General features: G+C 51.8%; 1 pseudogene; it reads right to left on the bottom strand.

The window, feature by feature from the left end:
* Positions 1-14,346: 14,346 nt before the first annotated feature.
* Positions 14,347-14,524, bottom strand: LOC144674016 (U2 spliceosomal RNA; annotated as a pseudogene).
* Between the last annotated feature and the right edge of the window lie 998 nt (positions 14,525-15,522).

The raw sequence follows: 15,522 nt of genomic DNA, 5'->3' as shown, positions 1-15,522 counted from the left end.
CCTCGGAGACGGTGAAGTTGCCTCCCCGCAGCAGAATACCCAGGCCGGAGGAACGAGAGTCGTTTCCGCCCGACCAGATCGATGGCCCGTGGGACCACCATCGTGACCATTAAACTGATAAGAACAGATTTTTTTTTTTTTGTAAAAATATACTTTATTCATAAAAATCTTCAATCACATTCAAAACCATTTCAAAAACAACATTACAAGGGTACAATCCAGGTTAAACTTTTACAAAATGTATCACCAGGTGCATCAGTACAAACAATATTACAATCATTTACAGCCTTTCATTTTGATCTGTACAGCCCGAGGGGCTCTAAACAGTTCCCAGTCTCTCGGTGCGCTGTGGTAGAAAGGTCTTAGACAGCGACCCTTCCCCATTGCGCCTTTGCGGCAGCTGCCCCAAGCTTTAGTGCGTCCCTCAGCACGTAGTCCTGGACTTTGGATTGTGCCAGTCCGCAACAATCGGTCGGGGACAACTCTTTGTGCTGGAAGACCAACAAGTTTCGGGCAGACCAAAGCGCCTCTTTCACCGAGTTGATGATCCTCCAGCTGCAGTTGATGTTTGTCTCGGTGTGTGTCCCTGGGAACAGCCCGTAGAGCACAGAGTCCTGTGTCACAGAACTGCTCGGGATGAACCTCGACAGCAACCACTGCATCTCTCTCCAGACTTTCTTTGCAAAGGCACAATCCACAAGGAGGTGAACAACGGTCTCTTCCCCACCACAGCCACCTCGAGGGCATCGTGCAGAGGGGGTGAGACTCCTGGCGTGTAGGAAGGATCTGACGGGGAGGGCCTTTCTCACCACCAGCCAAGCTACGTCTTGGTGCTTGTTGGAAAGTTCTGGCGATGAGGCATTCTGCCAAATGACTTTGACAGTCTGCTCGGGGAACCATCCCACAGGGTCCACCCTCTCCTTATCCCTCAGGGCCTCTAGGACGTTACGTGCTGACCACTGCCTGATGGACTTGTGGTCAAAGGTGTTTTTCTGCATAAATTTTTCCACCAGGGACAGGTGGTACGGCACGGTCCAACTACTTGGAGCGTTCCGCGGCAGCGTGGCCAGACCCATCCTTCGCAACACCGGGGACAGGTAGAACCTCAGCACGTAGTGACACTTGGTGTTTGCGTACTGAGGGTCTACGCACCGCTTGATGCAGCCGCACACAAAGGTGGCCATCAGTATGAGGGCGATGTTGGGCACGTTTTTTCCCCCTTTATCTAGAGGCTTGTACATCGCGTCCCTGCAGACACGATCCATTTTCGACCTCCAGATAAAGCGGAAGATGGCTCGAGTGATCGCCATCGCGCAGGAGTGTGGAATGGGCCAGACCTGCGCCACGTACAGCAACAGCGAGAGTACCTCACACCTGATGACCAGGTTCTTACCCGCAATGGAGAGGGAGCGTCGCTCCCACATGCCCAGTTTCCTTTTCACCATAGCCACTCGCTCCTTCCAGTTTCTAACGCATGCCCCGGTCCCTCCGAACCATATCCCCAGCACCTTCAGGCCGTCAGCCCTGACAGTGAAGGGGACAAAGGATCGGTCAGCCCACTTCCCAAAGAACATGGCCTCGCTCTTCCCACGATTTACCTTGGCTCCCGAGGCCAGTTCGAACTGGTCGCAGACGTGCATCAGTCTGCGCACCGACAGCGGATCCGAGCAGAAGACGGCGACGTCGTCCATGTACAGGGAGGCTTTTACCTGAGTGCCTCCACTGCCTGGGATCGTCACTCCTCTTATGCCCGGATCCTTCCTGATGGACTCGGCAAAGGGTTCTATGCAGCACACAAAAAGGACAGGCGAGAGAGGGCAGCCCTGCCTGACTCCAGATTTAATTGGAAAGCTATCTGTTTCCCACCCATTGATTGAGACTGCGCTACTGATGTTAGTGTAGAGCAGTTGGATCCAATTTCGAATTCCCTCCCCAAAGCCCATTTTGGAGAGCACATCCCCCATGTAGGTGTGCGATATTCTGTCAAAGGCCTTCTCCTGATCCAAGCTGATGAGGCAGGTATCCACACCCCTGTCCTGTACATAGGCAATCGTGTCAGAACAGATTTTTTTTTCTTTTGAGTTATCAACAGTCACAGATTGCAACTCTTTTGAGTACAATCACAGTTCTTGGTTTCCAGGAGTGGGACATGAACCCACAACCTTCTGATTCAAAGGCAAGGGTGCTATGGACTGAGCCACAGCTGACACCTCCCAGAACAGATTTTTTTTTTTTTTTTTTTTTTTTTTGTAAAAATATACTTTATTCATAAAAATCTTCAATCACATTCAAAACCATTTCAAAAACAACATTACAAGGGTACAATCCAGGTTAAACTTTTACAAAATGTATCACCAGGTGCATCAGTACAAACAATATTACAGTCATTTACAGCCTTTCATTTTGATCTGTACAGCCCGAGGGGCTCTAAACAGTTCCCAGTCTCTCGGTGCGCTGTGGTAGAAAGGTCTTAGACAGCGACCCTTCCCCATTGCGCCTTTGCGGCAGCTGCCCCAAGCTTTAGTGCGTCCCTCAGCACGTAGTCCTGGACTTTGGATTGTGCCAGTCCGCAACAATCGGTCGGGGACAAATCTTTGTGCTGGAAGACCAACAAGTTTCGGGCAGACCAAAGCGCCTCTTTCACCGAGTTGATGATCCTCCAGCTGCAGTTGATGTTTGTCTCGGTGTGTGTCCCTGGGAACAGCCCGTAGAGCACAGAGTCCTGTGTCACAGAACTGCTCGGGATGAACCTCGACAGCAACCACTGCATCTCTCTCCAGACTTTCTTTGCAAAGGCACAATCCACAAGGAGGTGAACAACGGTCTCTTCCCCACCACAGCCACCTCGAGGGCATCGTGCAGAGGGGGTGAGACTCCTGGCGTGTAGGAAGGATCTGACGGGGAGGGCCTTTCTCACCACCAGCCAAGCTACGTCTTGGTGCTTGTTGGAAAGTTCTGGCGATGAGGCATTCTGCCAAATGACTTTGACAGTCTGCTCGGGGAACCATCCCACAGGGTCCACCCTCTCCTTATCCCTCAGGGCCTCTAGGACGTTACGTGCTGACCACTGCCTGATGGACTTGTGGTCAAAGGTGTTTTTCTGCATAAATTTTTCCACCAGGGACAGGTGGTACGGCACGGTCCAACTACTTGGAGCGTTCCGCGGCAGCGTGGCCAGACCCATCCTTCGCAACACCGGGGACAGGTAGAACCTCAGCACGTAGTGACACTTGGTGTTTGCGTACTGAGGGTCTACGCACCGCTTGATGCAGCCGCACACAAAGGTGGCCATCAGTATGAGGGCGATGTTGGGCACGTTTTTTCCCCCTTTATCTAGAGGCTTGTACATCGCGTCCCTGCAGACACGATCCATTTTCGACCTCCAGATAAAGCGGAAGATGGCTCGAGTGATCGCCATCGCGCAGGAGTGTGGAATGGGCCAGACCTGCGCCACGTACAGCAACAGCGAGAGTACCTCACACCTGATGACCAGGTTCTTACCCGCAATGGAGAGGGAGCGTCGCTCCCACATGCCCAGTTTCCTTTTCACCATAGCCACTCGCTCCTTCCAGTTTCTAACGCATGCCCCGGTCCCTCCGAACCATATCCCCAGCACCTTCAGGCCGTCAGCCCTGACAGTGAAGGGGACAAAGGATCGGTCAGCCCACTTCCCAAAGAACATGGCCTCGCTCTTCCCACGATTTACCTTGGCTCCCGAGGCCAGTTCGAACTGGTCGCAGACGTGCATCAGTCTGCGCACCGACAGCGGATCCGAGCAGAAGACGGCGACGTCGTCCATGTACAGGGAGGCTTTTACCTGAGTGCCTCCCCTGCCTGGGATCGTCACTCCTCTTATGCCCGGATCCTTCCTGATGGACTCGGCAAAGGGTTCTATGCAGCACACAAAAAGGACAGGCGAGAGAGGGCAGCCCTGCCTGACTCCAGATTTAATCGGAAAGCTATCTGTTTCCCACCCATTGATTGAGACTGCGCTACTGATGTTAGTGTAGAGCAGTTGGATCCAATTTCGAATTCCCTCCCCAAAGCCCATTTTGGAGAGCACATCCCCCATGTAGGTGTGCGATATTCTGTCAAAGGCCTTCTCCTGATCCAAGCTGATGAGGCAGGTATCCACACCCCTGTCCTGTACATAGGCAATCGTATCCCTGAGCAGCGCCAGGCTGTCAGAGATCTTCCTGCCTGGCACAGAGCAGGTCTGGTCAGGGTGAATCACCAATTCCAGAGCGGATTTGACCCGGTTGGCGATGACCTTGGACAGAATCTTATAGTCCATATTCAACAGTGAAATGGGTCGCCAATTTCTAATTTCCTCCCTTTCCCCCTTGTGCTTGTAGATGAGGGTGATGATGCCTTTCCTCATGGATTCTGACATGCTGCCGGCCAGGCGCATACTCTCGTACACTTCTAGCAGGTCTGGGCCGATCAAGTCCCACAGAGCCGAATACAACTCCGCCGGCAGGCCGTCGCTTCCGGGGGTTTTACTCTTCTCGAAGGACTCGAGGGCCTTAGTCAGTTCGTCAGGAGTTAGCGGTTTGTCTAGGCTCTCCCGCGTACTGTGGTCTAGGACCTCCGTGATAGAGGACAGGAAGGACTGGGAGGCCGTGCTGTCCGTGGGCTTCACGTCATACAGTCCGGCATAAAAGGATTTGCTGATCCTCAGAATGTCGGACCGTGATGACTTTACTGAGCCGTCTTCTTCCTTCAGGCTGCTGATCACAGAGCGCTCTCTGTGTACCTTTTGGAAGAAGAAACGTGAGCACGTCTCATCCTGCTCCACGGAGCGGACTCTGGAACGGAAGATGATCTTGGAGGCCTCCGAGGCAAAGTGTGAGGCTTGCTGGCCCTTCACCTCTTGGAGCTCCTCCTTGACATCGACCCCCATCGACTGCAGCCGGAGCAGATTCTGCATCTTTTCCTGGAGTCGGGACATTTCCCTCTGTTCCTTTCTAGCTTTCTGGGTGCCTTTGAGGATGAAAAACCTCTTGATGCTTCCCTTGATCACTTCCCACCAGTGTGTCAGGGACTCAAAGAGGGGTTTCACGGTTCTCCAACCTTTGTAATCCCTCTTGAGCTCCTCAATGTTCTCTGGGGTCAGCAGTTGCACATTTAGCTTCCATGCCCCCCTGCCCACCCTCAGGTCTTCCTCCAAGTGGCAGTCCGCCAGTAGGAGGCAGTGGTCAGAGAAGAACACTGGCTTGACCTCGGTGGATCTGACTGTGAATGCACGGGACACAAACAGGAAGTCTATCCTGGAACGAATGGACCCGTCTGGCCGCGACCAGGTGTATCTACGCTGCGCTCCGTCTGCAGGGTTGCTGAAGACGTCGTGCAGCTTGGCATCCTTAACTGTTTCCATCAGGGATCTGGACGTAGCGTCCAATCTGCTTCCGGCCCTGCCGGATCGTCCAGCCGCATCGATGATGCAGTTGAAGTCCCCGCCCAGAATGACCGGCCTGGAGGTCGCCAGCAGCAGTGGGAGCTGCTGAAAAACCTCCAGCCGCTCAGCCCTTTGTGCCGGGCCGTACACGTTAATTAACCGGAGTGGAGCGTTCTTGTACATTACGTCTGCTACCAGGAGTCGCCCGCCCACCACCTCCTTGACCTCGGAGACGGTGAAGTTGCCTCCCCGCAGCAGAATACCCAGGCCGGAGGAACGAGAGTCGTTTCCGCCCGACCAGATCGATGGCCCGTGGGACCACCATCGTGACCATTGCCTGTAGGAGCTGAGGTGCGGTATCGCACACTCCTGCAGAAACAACAGGTCAGCTTTGACCTTGGCTAGGTAGTCCAAGGTCGCAACACATCGCGTAGTAGATTTAATGCTACGCACATTTATGGATACAATCTTTAAACCCATATTAAAGCATTTATTCTCCTACCAAACCCACTGTCTCTGAGAGTCCCAGACCTTTAGTCTGCTCCTTCATACCCGTAGTGAGCTCAAATTCCTTCACTTTGGATGGGCTGAGGTAGATCTCCTTGGCCGTGTTCTGCTCCAGTGGCATCTGGAGGTTCACGTAGTGAGCGGATTTTGAGATGACCTTTGCTGGAGAAGCTTCTCCAAAACTCACCCCCTCTGGGGGGTTGCTGTTCCCGGCTTCCTGGAGCTGGGGTGCGATGATTGCCTCACTGCTCCCAGATTCCAGGGGCTGTGGTGCACTGGCCTCCTCAGGTTGCAGGCAAAGTTGGGGTGCGTTGGTCTCCTTGTTGTCTCCAATTTTCTGGAGCTCGGGTGTCTCGTCCTCCAACGCCCTGGAGCTTTGCCGCCTCTTCTGTCGGTGCCGCTCTGGCACTTCCTCATCCGAAGAGCTGCTGCCCTTGTCATCCGTGTCGGATGGGAGACGCCTCTTGCCGCTTCTCTGGGAAACGCCTTTGCTTCTTCTTCGCTCCCTCTTACTTTTCTTGTTCTTCACCGTCCGCCACTCCCCCTGCTGCTTTTCCACTGCTGCCTCCTCCTCCATTGATTCGCTGTCCTGAGGACTGGAAGGTTCAGGGGGTGGTGCTGTTGATTGGCTCTCTGTTGCCTCAATCTCTTTCTCCACCTTGTCTCTCTCTGTGTCCTCCTTTGTCCCGTTGAGCTCCCTGGGGGCCTTGGTGGTTGGAGTGACACGGAACATTTCTTCTGCTTCCCCGTGGTCGGCTTTGGCTGCCTGTGCGTAAGTACGGCAGCGTTTGGGGCAGGTCCTGTAGAGGTGACTTGCCTCGCCACACAGGTTGCAGCACTTGGCCTGTTTGCAGTCTTTTGTCTGGTGCCCTTCCTGTTTGCAGATCTTGCAGAGGGAGGCGCTGCAGTTGGCCGCCACATGACCAGCCTTGCCGCATGAGCGGCAATGCTTGGGTTGCCCAGCGTAGACCAGGTAGCCACGGTTTCCCCCGATTGCGAAACTGGAAGGAGGGTGGAAAATGGCTCCCTTACCATCGGTCTTTAGCGTGACCTTAAACAGGCGTTTGCCTGTCCAGATCCCCAAGTCGTCTCGAATCTCAGTGCCGCTCCCCACCTTATCGAAGTACCTGGTGAGGAAGGTGACCACGTCGGCGACAGGGACGAAGGGGTTGTACACATGCACCATCACCTCACGTTCCCGTTGCAACGGCAGAGAAAAGTGCGGCTCCGCCGTCAGGATCTTCATCTCCGGCAGGTCTCTCTTCTCCTCGAACACCCTCAGGAGCCGGACGCAGTCTGCCACTTGCTTGAACGTGACGTCAAAATAACCACCTTTGCGGGAGTCGTGCAGGGTGAAGATCTCCGTAGCTTGGAAGCCGCACGCCTTCAACAGGATCCTCCTGGTGAAGAAGCCCCGATCCATAGGTGATCCTCCTTCGTCGCTGTGGTTCACCGTGACTCGGACGGTGATAGGTAACCCACGGTATGAATTCGGATTGCGATTGGTTTTCGCCCTTCCATCCCGACCTTGCCATGGCAGGACCATGGTGTCGCCCCTGCAACACTACACTTGATCTTAGCCAAGAGGCCGAGAAGCGATGCCGGCGCCGCCCTTGACTTCCCCGAGTGCCATCTGCCTTCCCTCCTTTAAAGCAGACTGACAGCGTTCAAAGACTTATGTATATATATATCTAAGCACTGACGGTTTCACTGTTGGCATATTTGTCCCGGGATTTCTAATTGGAAAAGTTGCCTTTGTTCTCTCTCTTTCAGTGAGACTGCATCAGAGTTATGTAGATCGGCAGTATTCCACCAATCAGATGGGAGAGGGTTGTGCCTATCCACATGGACGTCAGTGTCAGAGGCTGCTGTGGAAGAAGCTTTTGAAAGCAGTTGCGTGTCTTGCAGGGCGTGAGTGACAATGCAGCAAGCAAGTGTGCAGAGCTGCACACATAGAGTCCTAGATTGGTTAGAGCAGAAAAGGAGGCCATTCGGCCTGTCGTGTCTGTGCTAGCTCTTTGCAAGAGCAACTCCCCTAGTGCCACTCACCTGCCTTTTCCCCATAGCCCTGCAAATATTTTCTCTTCAGATAATTATCCGATTCTCTTTTGAAAGCCACTCTTGAAAGTGCCCCCAGCACACTCTCAGGCAGTGCATTGCAGATTCTAACCACTCGCTGCGCAAGAAGGTTTCTCCTCATGTCGCCTTAGTTCTTTTGCCATTCACTTTAAATGGGGGTCCTCCATGTTGTGTTTTCCACCTTACGCAAACACACCGACGACACAAAGAGGATCGCTAACTCAATTCTTTGATTTGAAGAGATGAAATATATACAACAATATCTAGGTCTCTAGGACAGCTCCTATCATCGGCCCGAGAATTATACATGAGTATATACACGTCACACCCTGCCTGGCGATGCACAGCAATTTTAGATACGCTCTTTAAAGGTATACCACAACAACTCCAAGCTGTACCCTTAAATAATAAGAACTATTTACATTACAACAAATTGCTCTTCTGTGTTTGAACCTACAATTGTACAAAGTGATCACCTTATGAGTCCCTGGGACGGAATGGTGGTTCGTTGATACTGTGAAGTTGGTTTGAGATTGCCGTACGTTCTCACAATTCTGGTTGTCTGTAGGAGTCTTGCGCTGGGATCGTGTCTTAGATCGCGTTCTGCTTGCGATGGGGTTACTTGGTGTTTCTTGTTCTGGTACTTCCCTGATTCGCCATCGGTTTCTTCACAATGGGTGCTCGTACTTGATCTGATCATGGTTCTGGACAGATGCTGCTGATTTCTGCCGGATTTCATGTTCCATCGGTTGGGTGTTGTAGTCATACCTTTTGTCCAATGATGACTGGGAAGGGTTGTTCGCACTGTAATTCTGCTGGTGAAGGAGTGGTTGCACTGAGCGCTGTCGCTCTAAGGTGTAGCATTGTGACAGGCCGTCACAAGCCTTGTTTACTTTGCTGACATTTCATAAGTAAGCACTTTACAGTATATACATTCCGCCATGCTATTGGACCTGGGGCAGTGTGGTGATGCGGTAGTACGGTCAACTCCCCACTTTTCACACATCGGTGCGCAGACCGATCAACACCTGCGACCACTTCGAACCGGCCTCGGGTGCCAAGGGTAAACCGTGGCAAGAGCGAGGCCGTGCCCTTTGGGAACTGAACTAAGCTTTGTCCCTTTCACCAGCAGGTCAGACTGCCTGAAGCTGCTGGGGATATGGTTCGGAGGGACCAGGGAATGCGTTAGAAACTGGAAGGAGCGAGTAGCCATGGTGAGAAAAGAACTGGGCTTGTGGGAGCAAAGCTCCCTCTCCATTGCGGGTAAGAACCTGCTCATCAGGCGTGAGGCACTCTCAGTGTTGTACATGGCGCAGGTCTGGCCCATTCCTCACTCCTGCGCTGTGGCGATCACGCGAGCCAACTTCCGCTTTGTCTGGAGGTCAAAAGTGGACCATGTTTGCAGGGACATGATGTAAAAAACCTCTGGATGAAGGGGGAGAAAACATGCCCAACATCACCCTCATCCTGATGGCCACCTTTGTGTATGGCTGTATCAAGCTGTGTGTAGACCCAAACACCAAGCGTCACTACGTGCTGAGGTTCTACCTGTCCCTGGTGTTGCGAAGGATGGGTCTGGTCACGCTGCCACGGAAAGCTCCAAGTGCCATATCACCTGTCCCGTGTGGAAAAATTATGCAGAGGAACCGCAAGTCCATCAGGCAGTGGTTAGCACGTATCACCCTAGAGGCCCTGCGGGAAAAGGAGATGGTGGATCCCGTCGGATGGTTCGCCGAACAGACTGTCAGGGTCATTTGGCAGAATGCCTCATCACCAGAACCTTCCAACAAGCACAAAGACGTAGCTTGGCTGGTGGTGAGAAAGGACCTTGCCGTCAGGTCCTTCCTACACGCCAGGAGCCTCACCCCCTCTGCACGTTGCCCTCGAGGTGGCTGTGGTGGGGAAGAGACCGTTGCCCACCTCCTTGTGGAATCTGCCTTTGCAGAAAAGGTCTGAAGAGAGTGGCCGTGGTTCTTGTCGAGGTTCATCCCGAGCAGTTCCGTGACACAGGTCCGGACACTGTGCTCTACGGGCTGTTCCCAGGGACACACGCCGAGACAAGCATCAACTGCAGCCGGAGGATCAACTCGGTGAAAGACGCTCTTTGGCTGCCTGAAACTTCTTGGTCTTCCATTGCAAAGAGTTGGCACATTCCAAGGTCCAGGACTACGTGCTGAGGGACGCACTAAAGTTTGGGGCAGAGGCGCAATGGGGAAAGGTGGCTGTCTACGACCTTTCAGCCATAGTGCACCAAGGGGCTGGGATTTGCATAGGCTCCTCGGGCTGTAAGACACACGGTGAATGTTTCCAGTGAATACTACATGTATCACTTTTGCCTTGAAGCACCTCAGAGTGAAACATGATCTATGTAGGCAACTTAAATACCATTGCACTGTCTGACTGTCTGTTATGACCATTTTGAAATGTCTGCAATGTTCCTTCCTGCAATGGTTGCGCTAGATGTGTCGTGTAACTGGCAGGTAATGGGAAATTTCGAGAAACGGTCAGTCACAAGGGAGAACACGTGACAGGCATGAGAGACAATCCACGAGTCTTTGTAGCTGAGTTTCCGTGTGAGCAACTAGCTCACAGCGCAGAGGAGTTCTTCGATCGAGGCCTGCTGTATTTTTGTCTTTGCTTTCAGTTTGGGCAGTCAAAGAACAAAGAACAAAAAAAACGTACAGCACAGGAACATGTATTTCGGCCCTCCAAGCCTGCGCCGATCAGTCTGTGGAGCTTGCCGGCTGACCTGGCATGCAGCTAAACTCCTTCCACATCTACAGGGAAGGCAAAGTCAGGAGCGTTTCTCTCAGAGCGTAGTGAGTCTTTGGAACTCTCTTCCTCAAAAGGTGGTGGAAACAGGGTCTTTGAATATTTTCAAGACAGAGCTGGATAGATTAACAAGGCGGGGTGGAAGGTTATCGGTGGTAGGCAGGAATGTGGGGTTGAGGTTGCAATCAGATCAGCCATGATCTTCTGAATAGTGGAGCAGGCTCTTGGGGCCCAGTGGCCTACTCCTGCTCCTAAGTTGTATGTTCGTACATGTAGGGGCATTAGTTTTTACTGATTCCAGTACTTCTCCTGCACTGAACCTGGAGAGTACTACGTCAGCTGCTGTTGAGTTGTTTCCTGATGCCCTGCTTTCTTTTGTACGAGCTGTCTAGCATCCTCGTTATGGGCTTCCTTTGCTTGGCATTGGGCCTTCTTTTGGGCTGACTGTTGGTCTATTTCCTTTACGGGATGTCAGCATGACATCACCAGAAGGGAAATGTGTCATGTTATGAAGTCACAGTAAATAAGTCCAATGCATTATATCATTATAATAACACAAGATGATGATCAGCAGTGAGAAGACAGGTGGCAGCAAGGATAAGTACAGGTACGACACAGTGAACAGCCTTAGATCCTGTTAAAATGTTGAAAATGTTTCTCCCCTTCTCAAAGATTATTTCCTTCAAAATTTTAGAAATCTTTCAGCTTCAACCAGAAGTCACATACAAGCCAAACAACAAAACCACCTGCATGCACAGCACAGCACAGCACAGCACAGTATCTGCCAGCCTGCAATGATGTCGGCTCTCTTTTAATCACCTTTTCACCTCCAATCAGTCCTATTCAGCAGGCAAGCAAAGGAGCGCAGAAAATACATCTGCACGGCTGCTTCTAACTTCTAGAAAGGGAACAGCCTTATCCTAGGAAAGTGAAAAATATCTATACTGTCACAAAGTGATGCACTTGAACTGCAAAACACCACGCTTACCTGAGCTTGTGTCACAGTTTTTGCTGTCTACCTCAGCCAGTATTTTTCTGTATTCTCAGTCGTCCATCCTGGCTTCTTGCTTTCTCTGCAGCTTTCAGATGCCTCCCCTTGGCCGGCCTCAGTGCTCAGTGACAGATCAGCGCTCGCTATTATTTGTCCTCAGTGGTAACTGCTAGGGGAGAAATGCTTGACTTTTTCAATCACCTTTTACCTCAGTAAAATCCAAGTAGAACCTAAAGTGGCAATGCTTCTCCCTCTCAGCACCCAACATGTCTTGCCTTTTCTTCAGGTTGGCTTTGAGTAAGCACAACAGTTGCTGCCTGGCTGCCATTAGAGACAGTTTTCAAGTACAGAGACAAGGGGCAGCCCCATGACCCCTCCCCCGACTCCTGCACAATATGCAAATGTAGCACATTGTCTGAGTGCAATTTGGGAGCTGAAGATGGTTTCACAGTGGGATACAAGATATGAGGAGAGGTCACAGTCAACGTTTCCTCACAGACACACCGCCACATAAGCCCCTTTAAATTTGCGCGGCTGTGCAAAAAATTTAATGGGCCCGCACACTTAAACAAATCGGTCACGCACTGTAATGACTCGCCTCATTCAGTTCAACAGAAATTAGGATCATGTTTTTAACCTGTGCCCTCGTTTTAAAATATTTTGTGTTCCATATTTACTTTCTCAATTTGTTATTAACTTACTTTACACTGCTTTATATCCTATCTTGTCGCAGATGTGGATCAGTCTGCGCACCGACAGCGGATCCGACCAGAAGACGGCGACGTCGTCCATGTACAGGGAGGCTTTTACCTGAATGCCTCCACTGCCTGGGATCGTCACTCCTCTTATGCCCGGATCCTTCCTGATGGACTCGGCAAAGGGTTCTATGCAACACACGAAAAGAACAGGCGAGAGAGGACAGCCCTGCCTGACTCCAGATTTAATCGGAAAGCTATCTGTTTCCCACCCGTTGATTGAGACTGCGCTACTGATGTTAGTGTAGAGCAGTTGGATCCAATTTCGAATTCCCTCCCCAAACCCCATTTTGGAGCGCACATCTACCATGTAGGTGTGCGATATTCTGTCAAAGGCCTTCTCCTGATCCAAGCTGATGAGGCAGGTATCCACCCCCCTGTCCTGTACATAGGCAATCGTATCCCTGAGCAGCGCCAGGCTGTCAGAGATCTTCCTGCCTGGCACAGAGCAGGTCTGGTCAGGGTGAATCACCAATTCCAGAGCGGATTTGACCCGGTTGGCGATGACCTTGGACAGAATCTTATAGTCCACATTCAACAGTGAAATGGGTCGCCAATTTCTAATTTCCTCCCTTTCCCCCTTGTGCTTGTAGATGAGGGTGATGATGCCTTTCCTCATGGATTCTGACATACTACCGGCCAGGAGCATACTCTCGTACACTCCTAGCAGGTCTGGGCCGATCAAGTCCCACAGAGCCGAATACAACTCCGTCGGCAAGCCGTCGCTTCCGGGGGTTTTACTCTTCTCCAAGGACTCGAGGGCCTTAGTCAGTTCGTCAGGAGTTAGCGGTTTGTCCAGGCTCTCCCGCGTACTGTGGTCTAAGACCTCCGTGATAGAGGACAGGAAGGACTGGGAGGCCGTGCTGTCCGTGGGCTTCACGTCATACAATCCGGCATAAAAGGATTTGCTGATCCTCAGAATGTCGGACCGTGATGACTTTACTGAGCCGTCTTCTTCCTTCAGGCTGCTGATCACAGAGCGCTCTCTGTGTACCTTTTGGAAGAAGAAACGTGAGCACGTCTCATCCTGCTCCACGGAGCGGACTCTGGAACGGAAGATGATCTTGGAGGCCTCCGAGGCAAAGTGCGAGGCTTGCTGGCCCTTCACCTCTTGGAGCTCCTCCTTGACATCCACCCCCATCGACTGCAGCCGGAGCAGATTCTGCATCTTTTTCTGGAGTCGGGACATTTCCCTCGGTTCCTTTCTAGCTTTCTGGGTGCCTTTGAGGATGAAAAACCTCTTGATGTTTCCCTTGATCGCTTCCCACCAGTGTGTCAGGGACTCAAAGAGGGGTTTCACGGTTCTCCAACCTTTGTAATCCCTCTTGAGCTCCTCAATGTTCTCTGGGGTCAGCAGTTGCACATTTAGCTTCCATGCCCCCCTGCCCACCCTCAGGTCCTTCTCCAAGTGGCAGTCCGCCAGTAGGAGGCAGTGGTCAGAGAAGAACACCGGCTTGACCTCGGTGGATCTGACTGTGAATGCACGGGACACAAACAGGAAGTCTATCCTGGAACGAATGGACCCGTCTGGCCGCGACCAGGTGTATCTACGCTGCGCTCGGTCTGCAGGGTTGCTGAAGACGTCGTGCAGCTTGGCATCCTTAACTGTTTCCATCAGGGATCTGGACGTAGCGTCCAATCTGCTGCCGGCCCTGCCAGCGAGTGTTGGGTGAGAGTGCGTGTTTTTTGTGTGTAGCTGCTGCGGGTGAGTGAGTGAGTGAGAGAGAGAGAGAGAGAGAGAGAAAGAAAGAAAGTTGGATTTTGGAACATGTACATGTTGAGAAGTAAAGAAAGCAGATGTTTGTAAGAAAACTATTTTTAGCATTGAAAATCCCCTGGAAAGGGGAGGGTGCACCGTTCCCAGAGATACTGCAATACCGGGTCGATGCGTGGAGTGGACGGAGCAAGCCCCTATTCCATCTCCCTGCTCCAAAAATCAATTTAATATATGGTCCCCAGATAAGGGACGTATCAGATATTAAACTGATAAGAACAGATTTTTTTTTTTTTTTGTAAAAATATACTTTATTCATAAAATATCTTCAATCACATTCCACACCATTTCAAAAACAACCTTACAAGGGTACAATCCAGGGTTAAACTTTTACAAAATGTATCACCAGGTGCATTAGTACAAACAATATTACAATCATTTACAGCCTTTCATTTTGATCTGTACAGCCCGAGGGGCTCTAAACAGTTCCCAGTCTCTCGGTGCGCTGTGGTAGAAAGGTCTTAGACAGCGACCCTTCCCCATTGCGCCTTTGCGGCAGCTGCCCCAAGCTTTAGTGCGTCCCTCAGCACGTAGTCCTGGACTTTGGATTGTGCCAGTCCGCAACAATCGGTCGGGGACAACTCTTTGTGCTGGAAGACCAACAAGTTTCGGGCAGACCAAAGCGCCTCTTTCACCGAGTTGATGATCCTCCAGCTGCAGTTGATGTTTGTCTCGGTGTGTGTCCCTGGGAACAGCCCGTAGAGCACAGAGTCCTGTGTCACAGAACTGCTCGGGATGAACCTCGACAGCAACCACTGCATCTCTCTCCAGACTTTCTTTGCAAAGGCACAATCCACAAGGAGGTGGACAACGGTCTCTTCCCCACCACAGCCACCTCGAGGGCAACGTGCAGAGGGGGTGAGCTTCCTGGCGTGTAGGAAGGATCTGACGGGGAGGGCCTTTCTCACCACCAGCCAAGCTACGTCTTGGTGCTTGTTGGAAAGTTCTGGCGATGAGGCATTCTGCCAAATGACTTTGACAGTCTGCTCGGGGAACCATCCCACAGGGTCCACCCTCTCCTTATCCCTCAGGGCCTCTAGGACGTTACGTGCTGACCACTGCCTGATGGACTTGTGGTCAAAGGTGTTTTTCTGCATCAATTTTTCCACCAGGGACAGGTGGTACGGCACGGTCCAACTACTTGGAGCGTTCCGCGGCAGCGTGGCCAGACCCATCCTTCGCAACACCGGGGACAGGTAGAACCTCAGCACGTAGTGACGCTTGGTGTTTGCGTACTGAGGGTCTA

The sequence above is a fragment of the Cetorhinus maximus genome, unplaced genomic scaffold (assembly GCF_964194155.1).
Source record: "Cetorhinus maximus unplaced genomic scaffold, sCetMax3.hap1.1 HAP1_SCAFFOLD_540, whole genome shotgun sequence".
Taxonomy (NCBI): Eukaryota; Metazoa; Chordata; class Chondrichthyes; order Lamniformes; family Cetorhinidae; genus Cetorhinus; species Cetorhinus maximus.
This window is presented reverse-complemented; position numbering and strand designations above follow the sequence as displayed.